Source organism: Drosophila virilis, chromosome 2, assembly GCF_030788295.1.
Source record: "Drosophila virilis strain 15010-1051.87 chromosome 2, Dvir_AGI_RSII-ME, whole genome shotgun sequence".
In the NCBI taxonomy this organism is placed as follows: Eukaryota; Metazoa; Arthropoda; class Insecta; order Diptera; family Drosophilidae; genus Drosophila; species Drosophila virilis.
In genome coordinates, this window is record NC_091544.1 from 30,347,032 (window position 1) to 30,361,587 (window position 14,556).

The 14,556-nt window shown below is 35.5% G+C and overlaps 1 protein-coding gene across 9 annotated transcripts in view; it reads left to right on the plus strand.

The window, feature by feature from the left end:
• LOC6632741 (diacylglycerol kinase eta) overlaps nucleotides 1-14,556 on the plus strand; it is a 53,063-nt gene that overhangs the window by 10,610 nt on the left and 27,897 nt on the right. The window lies entirely within an intron of this gene.

Consider the following 14,556-nt stretch of genomic DNA (forward strand, 5'->3'; position numbering starts at 1 on the left):
TAGAGTTGCCAGACTGTGCCGAGCATGCTGTAAATTAATAAAAAATAAGAGAAATCTCTAAAATAATTAAAAAAAATAAATTATTGTAATTAATAAACAGTAAAACTTTAATTAAGGTGCATAAGAAGATTTAAAATAATAAATACCAAAGTATGAATGCCTAGTATTACTATCCATTCTTAGTTAAAAATTCCTTTGGAGTTAGCCAAAGTTTTTTGCAAGTGCATGCCGCTTAAGCTGAGAAGGCTTTATGGGGTAGTCACTCACCCCCGACAGCCGCGCACCTGTAAATATTTGTATCCTGCCAACACTGCTAGCCAACCTTATATGGGGTTGGGCAGCTGCTCAGCCGCTATTCAGTCAGCCTGTCTGTGGTGAGTTTCATTTGGCCGCCAATAAAAGCAACCGCCTCGCTGAAGACAAGCTCAGTGCAAACTCAACTAAGCAACGTGGAACAACACAAGCCAACTGGCAGCCAAAGCAGCAGTCACAACAAAATCATACAAACTATAAACAATTAAAAAAAAATAATATTATTAACAAACATATACAAAGAATTACACAAAATAAAGCAATAAAATAACTAGTGAACTACAAAAACATTTTTCAAATCTCACAATCTAACTTATCTAAATTACTAAATTTCTAAGTGTACAAAAAAAAAAACAGTGTTAAGTATTTTGTTTGGCTTTAAGGCTGGCCGCTTAGAAGGCGCAACCTTTTGTGCAAGATGTAAGCTGTGCGCCGCCTGAACTACACTAAAAAAAAACACTTCTTTGAATTATAAGCTTAAGCTAGAGAAAGAAATTGTTGGCTTCAAGTTATACTCGCCGCAAAGCCGATTTCTCCCATTTGTCGGGTAAGTTTTAATGGAGTTTCTATTCATACCTTTTTAAATAATATGCTTATAAAATGTTGCCCAAACTTTTAACTATTTACTGCATATTAGGGTCATGGTCTTAAGGCCTTAAAGGCACGTGAGTTCTGGCCACCAACATTGTTCGTGTTTTGCCCAAAGTTTTAATTCAATTATATATGTTGACTATGGCCAAAATGTTGCGCTTCATTAATGTCTAGTTTATATTTTAAAACAAAACTTTGCTTTCGAACAATTAAATTACATCGAATTTTGTTTTCAAAGCAATGCCGTGATTGTTTTAGTCATATTTGAAATATTATATTGAAAAATAAATATAAATTCTGAAAATATGCCTATATAGAGCTATCTTATTGCATGTATAAATATTTGTACGTAGGTGTTATGTTGAAAAGTGCATTAATATTAAATTAATGCGATTTCGTATTTTCCTGAATAACTATCTTAATTGAGCATCATATACTAAAAAAGCCCCAAGCTGGGTATGATTTCCAATTAATATGTGAAAATTCATAATTATTTACAAACGGTATTGTTTTCACTGTTTTCCAAATTTTATGCGAAAAAACCATAAGTATTTACAAATGGCTCAATTTTCACTGTTTTTACAATTTACACAGAAATGCATTAACATTGTAGTTATTCCTTTTTCCTGGTTATATATTCTTCTGAGAGAATAATAATAAAATAATAATTACAATATAGATACAGATCAATAACACAATGTAATAATTATAATAAATAGTCGTCAATGCAAATAAAATTAAAAACAGCTAAAGCTAGCACTAAAGTGTCAATTCGAGTCATCAGATACGTTTAAATGAATTTCACTAGGTGTAAAAATCTCCGCACATTTGCAAACAGCAAGAAGGGAAGGAAGGAAATAACTTAATAGACAGCTATACCGCACATACTTAAGTATTGTTCGAAAGAAATTTTTGGTGTCTGGGCTGTCAGTAGTCGTTGCTAGTGCCAACAGCAGCACTTTGTGGCTAATTACAACAGCTCAAAAAGAAATCGACTGAGGAGGGAGGGGAGTGAGAGAGAGAGAGAGAACTGGCGACAGTCTATACTAAGGATACGATCGGGTGGTAAGCAAAGTGAAGGGCGGCGTTTTCGGGAGCTGGCAAACAATCAGCTAAAGTGACATTTATACCGAGATAATTACCCGAAATTGTATGCACCTACACACACACGCACACACAAAGCAGAAGGGAAAGAAACGAAAGAGCAAATACAATATGGGCACAAAATGGCAGCAGGCGTAAATTGCCAAGATGAGAAAGTGTTGGCTGAAAGATGAAAAACAACCCCAGCGAAACATGTGTTTGAGATACAGGTGTGACAGGCAGACGTGTGACACAATAAGGTCTGCATTTGCAGCGGCTCCTATGTGCCCGGATAATAGACCACAGCATCAACAACCAATGTCCTTAATATATGTATATACTATGTCGGTGTGTGCAATTGTTGCGTGAATGGGAACAGCTAGACTTGTTGTCCTATTGTACACATTCTATTATCCTGCACATATTTATTGTACTTATATATGTGCACTGCCTGTAGAAATTTAAATGATACAGAGGCCCACACACAAGCACACACAATAACCGCTAAGCATAGTGTCCCGTGTCCATTAACATATCCGTGTTTAAGTTCTGTTTAGGTATTTTGTTTTTCCTTTGTTCTCATTTTGAAAAAGCGATTAAGCGCTCATTTTATGGTCACTCCGCTTGTTGTGCGCAAAGTCTGTTACCATGTTAGCTAATTTGGCTCGTGGCTGAATAATGCCCAATAAAATTACCATCACATATATATCCTTCTGCTGCTTCCTTCTTTTATGGCTATGCCGCACGCATCGTGTTGCGTTGTCAAAGCCAAGTTCAAAGTCATTGACCAGGACACACATAACGCGTCGGGAAGGGTAATAAACAATTGCAGATTTGGGATAAATAATAACATACCTAAAGTCCGATGGCACAATATAAAATATACAGCCGCAAATTCTAAATAAGTATATTCTACTCAAAATTATTTTATATTTCCTTTGTTTAAACTAACCACAAAAGTTTACGCAGCTAATAACATATGGGCAATTATTTGCATTGTGTTAACGCCCGCCTTTAGCCTTCAGTATATACATTATATTAAAATGCATATTAACCGAATAAATCCAAATTTTCTGCATTACATTTAAACAATAATTACCAGTGCGTTTTGCTCTTGCATTGCGTTTTCAATTACCTGCGAAATGCAACTATTTTAATAATTTATACAAGTTTCGATTGCGCTTTATTGACATATTCAATTTGTGGTATATGCCACATATTATCATCAATAATGCTACAAATTTAAAATTCTATTAACATGAACCAGAAATGTAAGGTTAATACACAACGCAAGTAATTGGCATTTTAAATGCAAACGCATTTAATCAGGCTTTAACCGTTTAAACTGGTAAGGCCAGCGTCTGATGTCAATTGCAATAACTTACTTTTCAATATGATAATCTGCATTACAATTTAATTTTAATACATGCAAGCGAATCTTTTATCTGATATACATATACATATTTGATATTTTTCTTACCAAATTTTATGTTTGTATGTATATTATGGCTTAAGAAATAGTTTTGACATACAAGTTATAGCATATATGCGATTTATACCTATAATTGTCACTTAGTTTAACAACAATATGAACTCTAGTTTCCATATCATATTTGATATAATTTCATAATTCTTATGCTATCCAAAGTTCAGTAATTCTATGAATACAAATATTCTTCAATCAACATTTTTCATCCTACAATAAATGTCTCTAGATATTTAATCCAGATATGGGTTATTTGAATATGTCGATATTTTATCGGAAAAAGGGTTATTTTAAACCTATTTCAATTTATAAACTTCAAGAACTTTTTAAATTTCACATGCCACAAATAGACTTACAGATTACATTTTAAAATAGTTTAAGAGCTTGACATATTTGTTTGGCTTGTCATGGCATTAAATTTTCATTAACACAACCAAAAACTGACTTGACTTGTGTTGGTTCAAATAAGATAGAAAGGTCAAATTAGAGTATATATTGGCATGAAAGGAAGGCCAACGTTCAAAACTAACAGAAACCACAAAACAAAAACAACTTGAAGCAAGAAAGTGAGAAAAAATACAAGGTCTCTAAATAACTAACAGAGTGGATATAGTAGAGAGATAAATATAGTATAGCTATGAGAGATGAGTGCATAATAAATATTTATGAATGTCCTAATGTATAACGACATAGCTATAGCAAGATGGTTAAATGGAAAGAAAGCGTATGTATAGTTAGATAGACGGGTATATGGATAGATAGAAAAGATAAATCAATTTAGAAACAGAAAAGTAATGAACTTCATATATTACTTCTAAAAATGCACACTAAAATAAACAATTTTTTGAAATATTTTAGAAGATATATATAGGCTCTATTTAGTTTCGGTAAAGGCATAAGTAAGAATATATATAAAATAAAAAGTTTTGTTTATTCAAATTTAATTTATTCATATTTTGTTTTTGTTAAATTCATTGAATTAAAGAGACAGGTTCACCTCCAGTACAATATTATTTAAATATATTCTACGAAATAAAGCTACAGGGAATGTTATAGTTAAATGCACTTATTGCATCAACCTAAGCGTGCTAATGCCGAGGCTGTTTTATTGCATAAGCGCAAGCGTAATTGCGTTACATCAGCACCAGACCACACTAACACACGCTCACACACACCCACTAGCAGGCTGTCTTACAGTGCGTATGAGCAACGTGCCTAAACGGCAGGCACTCAACTGTAAGCGCTGTGGGTTGTTAGAGTGGCAATGTATTCAAAACTTAGTGAAGCAGTTGACTTGCTGACATTGCATATTGCAAGTGTGTGCCATAATATTTACAAGCGAATTTAAATAAATGAAATGCTTACAAATATTTTGCCAAGCAAACTGTAAATTTTCAAATTGCTCAGTTGCCTAATTTATAAGCACAGATCTAAATATAAATACACACACTTATGTATACACATATATCTGCATTTCATTTCGTGTCCAAGTCGCAGCTGTGTAATTTTTTTTGGCAAGCTTTACTTTTGTATTTGGCCTCTTCGTCCTTAATTTATGGGCCACAATGCCATATGAGGTCGCTGGCACGAAAGTCACGTGCCACAAAAAGGGCTCAGCATTTTGTTGCTTTTTTTTTTGGGTCTGGGTAAAATCGATGACACAGCCTTGATGTGGGTGCCAGGTCAGTAGGCAGCAGACGCATTGATTTAAAGTAAAGAGCACAGCCACGTATATGATACACACACATACTCACACAAGCACACACATTGTTCATGCTCATAAATTTCGTGTTTTCAGGCCAATCTGTGTGAAAATTAAGGGTAAGAAATTGGAAATTGTTACAATTAAAATAACATTTGCTGATAAATTGTTTAAATTCTTTTGAACGAAATATGTTTTATATTTTATTAAAATAAATTCCAAAGTTTTTTAAAAGAATGCCAAGCTGTGAGCAAGTTTCAATTTGAGTTCATACATTTTTATTTACTCTTAGGAATTTTTCAATTTTTAAACATGTGCTTTCATGTGCTCCGCATATGAAAATTATTAGATTAAAACAGATGTACGCATTGCATACTCCTCGGAAAGTTCATAAGGACTATTGTCAAAGCTGCCAGCCAACAGATGGCGCTAGTTTAATCAGCATAACCAACACATGTTGTTGGTGGCTTGTTTTGCATAAGGCTTGTTGTCTCTGTATTAACTTTTACTGCGAAACATGGGCATAATTTGAGCCTAAACTGTGCGCCCCTTGACTCGCCTAATGAACTTGTTTATTTGCAGCACGTGTACTGCATGAAAAGCCTTGAGACTTGTGTTTCACACTACAAGTATCTTCACAAATATATACATGTGCATACCTAGCTATAACTGGCTATGCCTGAATGGATGACAGTTTCAACTTATTTGTCCATATATATGCTGCTATTGAAACCGACGTGACAGTGCTGAGAAACCCAAAGAAACATACAAATATGTTCCTTGATGATGTTGCAGTGAGGCGCAATAAATGTTCTCTCTTTTTCATTTGCCTGCGTGCGTTGTTTTTTATTGTGAAAACTCATATTTGTTTTTTTTTTTGAATACAAGGAAACAATCGTTATGCGTGGAAGAGTCGGAAGAATGCCTTAATAGACCAAAAAACATTGCAAATTGATGGTCTAAAACTGCTGCAATGCCTTTGTTCAGTTCATATCTGAAAGATACTTCTGAAAAGATGAAAACGGTGTGCAAGTGCCAGCTCGTATTGTTCAAAGTGTTCTAAGAGAAAAAAAGCCAACATTTTTCATTAATATATTGCTTGTATATTTATATAAATGCTGCTCTATTATTATTTTAAACACCGGATAATTGCTGCTTTTATGAAATATTCAGTTTCATTTAGTAATGTGGCAAGGCAGGCAAGAACAAAATATTATATACTCTATTTAGTTGAGCTGCAGGCATACTGACAGCAAGATATATCCTGTCCTCGTCATTGTCATGGGTATCACACCCACAAGCAAACACACGCTAACAAACAAGCGTTGCCAGCGCGGCCCGGTTTATGCTTTCGCCTGCCTGTCAAGGCGGAAAGAAGGAACCTTGTTTTTTTCTCCTTGCATCGAACTGTGTTGCGTACTGCATACAAACGACGGATTAGTTGGGGCCTGAGCGTTAACAGGACAACGATGTGGTTGAGAATGTGGCTTGTGCGTTGGCTAAGCCCACATAGATATAGATAATCATGGCCGTAGGTTAAACGGAGAGAGTGGCCAGGGCAATTGACCGTTCGCCACGAGACACCAGCTGTGTACGATGCCATCTTCTGTGATATATATCTATAAGTATACTTATTCGGTTATTGACAGTTGACAACGCGTGGTATGCGTAATATTCCGTTTTGGGCTATTGAATTGCTGTCCAGCAGCCGTTGCCAGAGAACTTTGCATTGTTTGCATGTTTTCACATCGGTTTGTTACGTTTATTGTGCGCAATTATTTATTTTATGCCAATCACATTTAAGCTTGCCATTAGTCAGAGCCATGTCTTTGGTTTTAATAACAAGGCATTTCATTTCTGTCATTTGAGCCGTGGCAACAGCATGTCTAAGCCTCGTGCTGTGCTCAAGCAGGTGCAAGGTCCTTAGCAACAGGACAGAGTTTTTGGAAATAATTAGGGATTTTTATTAACTTAATTGTATATATTTTGCATAGTTGTATCCAATGGCACATGCTTACAAACGAAATGTAGTTCTATATTTGGGAAATAGTTGAAGGAATAACAATTGAATACAAAATTCGTAGCTTACAAGGCATGTGTATTTTAGTTTTGTCACAAAGTGAGTCACAGAAAAGAGAAGGCATATCCAACCTTTTGAAGTATATGCACTATATTTAACAATCTGAAAGCTACCTTTATGATGTAGACAAAAAACATATGTCGAAGTCACTTGGGCTCAGGGCAATATATATATATATTCAAGGTATCTCAACCAAATTAAGCGATTATAAGCTTCATTGAGATTTGACTATGTTTAATTAACATGAGACTTCCATTAGTTTAAGCTCACGCTTTAAAATGTAATGTTTGAGGTTGTGTGGGCAAGTCTACAAGCTATTTCGTACATTTGTCAAATGTCTACAAAGTAAATACATTTGCAAATACAAAGCTGGTTATCTAGTTAATGAGCAACCGCACAGAGCAGGTCTACATTAATTATATTAATTGTATATGCGACATAAACTGTAAAGCTCGATGCCAGCCCCACTCCAATTTTTAAAAACATGCATGCATATGATTGCATAAGTATTTGCCTAAATAAGTGCTATAAGCGTGTTCGTTTGTCTGTGGCACATAGAATGGGAACGCGAAAAGCCATTTTGCATGCATGCATGGCCTCAGGGGTGCATTTGGCTAACAAGCGAACTAAATGCGTACTACAAAAGCGTTGGCGGTTGACGGTTGACGTTGACAGTTGAAGTGTTGCCGGCAACACATGAGAATGTGGCGTATGTGTTGGCCAACTTGCGAGACATCTAACTCGTAGAGAAATGGAAATGCCAACATTTGGCATTCCAAAAAACTTTTCCACCTGACTCTGAACACAAAGTGATTGACATAGCAAAATGTCTTTAACATGCCTGTCAATTTAAAAACCATGCTTAAAGGCAACTAAGTGCATTGCTACAGTTTCGAATTTGTAAACAGCATATTCAAGCTTAGCAGAAACTCATTAGAGAGCTCAGCCACATGGAAATTCGTTAGCCAAGAAGCTGGCGCTATTTTTTGCATAATTGCGAAACCTTGCTTGCTCGCCGCTACCGATCATAGCAGCTGGCCTGATGGGCTACCGACTTTCAATGGAAATGCAGTGTGCTATGGGGGCCCGCATGTAGGAAATGAAAATGCGCCGCAGCAATTGTGGCATTTGGCAACATCCGTCGGCAGTCTTAACGCACTGAAGGCCATTGCACCATACACCGTTTCTGTAGCATACTTTTGTGCGCCAATGGTGAATAAATACTAAAACTCAACACACAGACACACACGCAGAATCATCTTGAGTAGAGCAATCTAAATGTGAGTTATGTTCGACCAAATTGACATATCACCTTGATTTATGGACGACACGAGCAGAAACTGGCCGCAACTAAAACCAAACGCAAGCACACAACTCAATCAACCAGTCTGACAAAGAGCACAAGGCCATTGCCTTACATTTATTGCGCCTTCTTCACAGTCACAATAAAACGACATTTTTAAGAAGACTGTCATAAAAATGTTTATAATTTTATTTCCAAAACATTCTTTATGCCAGGCATATATAGCCCAATTTGTATATTGAATCGGTGAGCCATTTCTTAGAAAATAAAGGTACAAAAGCTCTAACATTCCAGTAAGTGTACAGAAACGAGCCCACCGACGAAACCTGGGCCTAGACAAAAGCTATGTGGTATTATTTCGAGCTCAAATTGAACATTTGGCCTGGGAATGCGGGCTGAAAAGAAGTATTGGCCTTGAAGCTAGGGGATTGTGTTTGGTCTAATTATTTTTGCAGCGATTCTGGCTAAAGCTTTTGTTGGCAGACATCCAACATTCCACTTTATAAACTTATTCATGGCCCGCATCAAAGCGTTTTATTCTAGCCAGGATACTAATTGAATTTTGAAATCTTTACTTATTAATAAAATTAATTTTGATATTCAATTTATTCTTTCTCTTCGACACTTTTCCATTTTGTCTCTAATTTATTTAAACACCTTTCAAGTCCATTCAAGCCCAAAAAACAGCAAAATACACGCTAAAAATGCAAAGGAGCAGAAATTTCTTTTAGCGTTTTAGAAAGAAAAGGTTGAAATAACTTTGTAGCCTTAATTTGTTTTACCTGAGCCAAATGAGACACTCGTGCGACAAGAGAATGTTTAACTGAATGCTTTGAGTGAAAGGGGTATAGAATATATCCAACGGAACAATTTCCTTTATTCTTGCTTTACTACATTCGATATGTAACAAGGCAATGGAAAATGACAAAAACGATTTTAAGAGCCGATGGAAACCTTTTCGGTGCCTAAATCTGACAGGCGAGCGCCCCCATCTAGCAACAGGGAGAAACTTGAATCATTGACAGCCCAAATGGGTGTTGAGTGACGTATTTTGAGAGTGCTGGACGGTCAGCTGTCAATTATAAGGCCATTTAGTAAAAGTCTTTGCCCTGAAAAGCTCGTTGACATGACAAACATCTTTTCAATGAGGACCACGGGGCAGGTGCGGAGGCAGGCGCCATAATTGATTTATTTACTAAATTTTCCTTTTCGCCTCAAGTGTTAGCTGGCGACTACAGTTTTTTATGAAGCTGCCTAAATCAATCAAAAGTATTCGGCGGAATTTGATCAGTATTTCTCGTTGAACTTTATATGTGTTTAATCATATTTCAAGTGCCATATCAATTTCTGTCAACAGCATTTACTTTTGAAATCAAATTGACTTAAGTACTTGAGATTTCCATTATGCTACCAGTCTATTGGAAATTAAATTTTATAAAAGTCATTTAGTGCTTGGCAAAAGATATATACAAATAGCTCGCCCAACCACAAGGTGAAACCATAATAGAAGCAACTATGAAATGAACCTTGTAAACTTTTTCATTTGCATGCCAAACTAAAAGTGAACAATTTTTGTTAATAAAACTTGCGAAAGAGAGGGGTCCAGACAAACATAAAACCAAAATAACAGTTTACCAACAACTTAATTAAATACATTTCATACCCTGTTGTCAGGGGTCCAATAAATCTCATAGTTTGCACTTCACCGGGAGGTGTGCCTTTTCCTAACATACTCAACAATGTTTCGATTTAAATGGGTATAATTTGAACCAAGGTAAGGCCAGAAAATGTCGACGAGCTCGAGAGTTAGCAATGCAATTTCGTAGGTTATCGTAGAGTTTTCTTTAAAGAAATATCGATAAAAATCGATATCTCCAGGCCCACCTTTTAGGCTTAGTATATTCGAATATCAGGACTAGTCGCAGAAATTTTATACTCGCTTCTTCTTAACCACATTTCTTGATATATTACCTTGATTTTCACTATAAGCATGTTTTTTGATTGTTTTGATGACATCCAGGAAGCATCCTTTATCTTAATTGAATATTATTTATTATCCATACTAAAAAATAAATATTATCGAACTGCTTAGCTATGGTTTGCACAGAAGCCACAAAGAAAATGAGAAAAGGGATTTTGGGAAACCTCGCAAAGTTTGCCGCATGCCCAGCTGAAACGGACGCGTAATCATTAACACCTCGCTGATCCAGCTTAGGACCCAAAAAATCAAATGGTTCCGAAATTGTTGGCACAGCCCGCACTTTTCTACCGCAGCACGAACTTCAACACAGGCCCAAATAAACTGCACGCCCCCATGCGACTAAAAGGTGTTGGCAGACAGCTAAAGGCGCTTGATGCTCGAATTGACGTGTTACGTTAAGGTTTATGTTACATCTCTTACGTTGTGGCCTATTGGCCTTAAAATTTATGCACGGCTTTATGTTAAATATAAATCTTTCCCGCGCATTAAGAGGATGCGTGTTGCCATTAGTTGAAGGCTTTAAGGGATTTGGATCTGATTTGGTTTACCCTCACAGTTTATGTAGTTTTGATGACCCACCTTTCATGAATATTAATTTTGTTGTCCATGTAAGCAAAAAGTGAAGGAATAAAATAACCAGTTAAGCGATTTACGACCAGGGAAAGGTTTTTATTTTTTATGTTAGCTCGAAATAGATTAAAGCTTAGCTAGCTATTCGAAAAATATAGGAAATAGCTTCTTTTCAAGATTAGAATCAATTCAATATTTAATTAGCTTTTAACGACTTGCGCTTGGGCGGGCCAATTTATCCAAAGGCGGAAACAACATTAGTTCAGACTTGGCTATAAATAAAACTTTTTCTTATAGCTCACGCTGTTGTAGTTTAGTAAAGATATGTACAGGCATAGATGGATAGCTTATGAAATATGTTTACTTGTGTAAACATAACATAATTAATATGAACATGAAGAAGGGAAAATATTTTACAGATATATATTGAAGAAAAAAATGTATTTAAAATAATTTATTATTGATTTATATAATTTTTCAATGTGATTAACGAACTCAATAACTTTGCCAAAACTCTTTCAAAATTATATTTTTTTATTTTGTTTATACACACGATCATACAAATTGATTAGACTCCCAATATGAAATGATTGACAATTTATAAATATTTATTCTTATTTGGTACATTAAAAATTTATTCTCATTATATTACCTTCATATTTTATTTTTTAACTTATCTCTGAAGATTCATAAATTATTAAAAGTTAACAATGTTGCTCAAACTCCAATTATTAAAGCTCTTCTGATATGCATGTGATTATGCTCATCGTTTATTAGGGAGCCATATACATATTTGATTACTTAGGAACGTTAGTGCACTTAGGCTGCCAGACAAAAAGCCTTCAACGTGAATTTCGAACTTATAATGTAGGACCTCAGATCCCAGGCCTACAAATGCACAGAAAGGCAAAAACTTGTACCCTTTATGAAATATTAAGGCGGATTTTTAGTCGTCTGGCAGCGCCATGCAGGGCAATCTAAACATGCCAGATAGTCAAAAAAAATAAAAGAAACGTGAGAAACTTATTTGCAATGAGTGGGGGACGGGCTCTTGGTGACTTGGACACACACATGGTCAAGTTTTGCTAACTGTCAGCTGCCATTGTGGTCTGATCGCTCCTGGCCGGATATCCGGCATCGTTTTCTGGCTTTTATCAGACTGTGCAGGCTGTCGGGCCCGGGTGGACGGCAAGGAGAATGGATGAACAAGGGGCTAAGAACATCATTTTATCAAACGCAAAACGAGGTCATATGTATTTTGTTGCGCCGTCGCTGGAGCTGCTTAGAAAATGTTATTTGAAAAATTGTTGTGCTGCGACAGGAGTCGACTTTCACTCCGTTCCTTCCCATTTTTTTTATCCGCTTCCACAAAATGAGACTCATAAATTATGTTGCATAAATCACGCTGCAGGCTTGACTGTATGTATGTATTTTTTCGTATAAGAATTTATGCGATTTCCGAGACTAAGATTAAGTAATTAAGCTTACTTGGCTATATAGACGTAAAAGGGCATTATTTATGCAATTTGTTGAGCTAAATAAAGAAGCAAAAGAGGAGCAAAAATAGTTGGTATTAGTCATTCATTACGCTGGATATAAGTGTGACATACAGAACCTTTTAACCTTTTACTTTTTGAAAATGTCGTTCATAATATTTGTAAACAAAAACTGTTACAACTTTTGCATTTATAATTTTCTCAAAAATTCTTGAAAATTGTTTTTATAAGTTTGATATAGGTACAATAAGAATAAATGTACACATAAATACAAATTTCTATCTTTAAATCTTTAAATGTGCTTAGTTCCACAAAGCTGTTGCCTCTAGCTTTGGCGTTTCAATCAAATTTAGTGCCTTTGATTGGCTTAACTTTTAGTGACTGAAAAAAAATCTTTGAGTGCTTATGAAAGGAAATAAAATGAAAAACAAAAAAAAGAACAAAATTCTATTAAAATGGCGTTGAGCTGAAAACATAAAAGCTGCTATCCGGGAGGCTGATGCTAGCGGCGGTTGGCAAGGCCATTTCCATTTCACAGAACAAAGCGCTGAAAGCTAAAAATCATCGACCACACTTTGGTCCACTCAAACTTGGCTTAAAATCCCGCGCTACGGTTGCACATGGCTCAAATTTGTTATTGTTGTTGTTACGCCCGAGGGCTGAATACACGCAAAAAACATATGAGTATGCGAGGTAAGAGCATATTTCTGTGTTAGCTGCCACTACTTAAGTGTTATTTATGGATTTTTATTCGCCGACAAATACACACACACCCACACACTCACGTGCAGTTCCGTGTGGTCCTCAACGCAAAGGGTAAAGTTGAATGTACGCCAGTTTTATGTGAATGGTCCTCTAGACAAGAGCATACACACACTTAACCCGCATAAGGCCCACCAGGCTTAAAGCAGGCGAGGGCAAATGAGTGCAAATGTACCCTAAATCTAAGCTCAGACATTAACATATTTTGTAGCATAATTTTTTGGACTATAAATATACAAGAAATCCATGATTTATAGTGATAGATGCAATTAAAGCCTGTTCATAAATTGCAACCAATTTAATAACCCGCCCTTTCGTATAACTTTTTTTAATAATATTCGATATTAGCTGCATAGCTATACACGGAATGTACTTAATGTAAGGCATTAATATTGCATTTGTCTCTTGAATCTTATTTGCCGCACACCACACTTGCAACATGGCAGCACAAAACGAACCTTAATTTATCACCATTATTGTCAGTGAAACAGCCAGAATGTCGCCCTGACAGATGGGGGCTTAGACCTCAGACAGACCAGCTCTAGGGATGCATTGCCAGCTGTGCCGACGGGTGGCGAATTACTCTAGAGAGGGTCACACACAGCTCCTGCCACATCTGAGTATTACTAATTGACGTAAGGTTTTTTTTTTTGTCTGCTAACAGTTTCCATTGAGAGCACATGAGCAGCCGGTCGTTGGATTGATTGACATATATATAATTTATTTAAAACGTTTTATGGCAAACATATGGGATTTATATATATTCGAATTATTTTCCACTTACTTTTATCCAAGTTCATAGGTATGTGAAATACTTATTTTGGTTTTCATAATTTGTTCAGGCATTAGTCTGCATATTTTATATTTATTTTATCATAAAAATTACAAACAAATTGAAACAACATCATTTTATTTCGATTTTCCAGCTGTTTTGATTTAAGCCTTTAAGACTTTTTTGCATTGTTTATTGTCTTATTTTATTTATTGAAACATTTATAAAATGCTTTTTTTATATTTCAATTTGTAGAGCAACCGAAATTAAAAATGTATATAAAACATTTTTAATCTTTTCTTGGGTTTGACAATTTCCATATAATTTTCTACTTACTTCAATTTAAGCAGTTTTTAAATATATTTATTTACATTTATAATTAATTACAAATTTGCCACATTCATTTTCTTTCTTTCAA